This window comes from Dipodomys merriami, unplaced genomic scaffold (genome assembly GCF_024711535.1).
Source record: "Dipodomys merriami isolate MVZ:Mamm:240054 unplaced genomic scaffold, mDipMer1.0.p SCAF_693, whole genome shotgun sequence".
NCBI classification, from domain to species: domain Eukaryota; kingdom Metazoa; phylum Chordata; class Mammalia; order Rodentia; family Heteromyidae; genus Dipodomys; species Dipodomys merriami.
Window position 1 is genome coordinate 97,243 of NW_027206283.1, and position 1,641 is coordinate 98,883.

General features: G+C 38.9%; 1 non-coding gene across 1 annotated transcript; it reads left to right on the forward strand.

Moving 5' to 3' along the window:
• Positions 1-352: 352 nt before the first annotated feature.
• On the forward strand, positions 353-459 carry LOC138816381 (U6 spliceosomal RNA). Its single transcript, XR_011368655.1, has one exon. It is a non-coding gene; the product is annotated as a U6 spliceosomal RNA (small nuclear RNA).
• The last annotated feature ends 1,182 nt before the right edge of the window (positions 460-1,641 follow it).

The window sequence follows — 1,641 nt, forward strand, 5'->3', positions numbered from 1 at the left end:
TATTTTTTGTGAACATACTGTACAGAGGGGTTACATTTACATGGGCAAGATAATGAGTACATTTCTTATCAAGCTTGCAGCCTCCTCCTTTGTTTACCCTTCACATCCCTTCCCAGCCTTCCTCCGCCCCCCCCACCTGATTCCACCCCCTTCCCCCGATCTTACACATATCTTGAACAACAATATCTGGGATTATTTTGTTTTTGATATGTCAATCTTGGCTATTCTTAAATGTGTGCTTATGTAAGAAGTACATGGTTCTAAAATTTCACGAGAATTCTTCAAAACTTACTTTTCTTTGAATTGTCTAGTTTAAGAAAATCAATTACACTTTATATATAAAAAATGCTCTGTGCTCAATTCAGCAGCACATACACTAAAATTGGAGCAGTACAGAGAAGATTAACATGGCCCCTGCGCAAGGTTGATATGCAAATTCTTGAATCATTCCATATTTTTACAACTAAAGATGCTGGAGAGGATGTGGCCACAAGGGAACCTTACTTGATTCTTGGTTGGAGTGTTAACTTGTTCAACCACTTTGGAAAGAAGTATGGAGGCTCATCAAAAGACTCCATATAAAGCTCCCCTATGACCAAGCAATCACACTTTTGGGGATTTACCCAAATGATCACAAAGAAGACCATACTAAAACTACCAGAACAACTATGTTTACTGCAGCATTATTTACAATAGCTAAGATATGGAGCCCACCCCGATGGCCCACAGAAGATGAATGGATCATGAAAATGTGGTATATATACACAATGAAATTCTATGCCTCCATGAGAAAGAATGACATCGCCCAATTTGTTAAGAATTGGAAAGACTTGGAAAACAAAATTTATTCAGTGACGTAAGCCAAGTCCAAAGAAACATACGTCCCATGGTTTCCCTTGTTTTCCACAGCTAATATATGTCTGTATAAGCAGAATAGATCAGAAGCTATGTGCATATCAGATAAGATAATATTACAGGAAATGAACCAGACAAGTGGTTTTTTTTGTTACTTGCTATTGTTTCTAAGATACTTATACTGTGTGATGTGATTTTTTTTTTGTTCCTTTATATGTTCCTCCCCTACGCTCTAATCCATGTTTTCACTGTATTTGAAGTTGGTGCGCCTACACCCTGTGTATACGTTTCTCTAATTTGGGGAGGGGAAAGGGAAATACAAAATTCTTAAACAAGGATACAGGTTGAGATGCACAAGACACTATCTTGAAAAATGAACTTTACAATTTAGGCAGGGGAAGGGGGAGGGGAGTGTATTTGTGGAGGTGGGAGGGAAAGGATGGTGGAAGAAAAAGAAAGGAAGAGGTAACAATGCTAGTTAGGAAATGTACTCATTATATATATAAATATGACACCTCTGTACAGTTATTTTTACAGGTGGACCCATTGCAACAATGAGAATTACAAGTCATTATGTTGAAAACGAACTTTACAATTTTGGTGGGGGGAGCGGGGAGGATTGGGTGGGAGGGCTAGGAGGATGGGAAGGGATTGGAAGGGGAAACAAAGGAGGATGCCACAATGCTTGATAAGAAATGTACTCAGGATGTGAAGGGTAAACAAAGGAGGAGGCTGCAATGCTTGGTAAGAAATGTACGCATTATCCTGCCCATGTAATTGTAACTC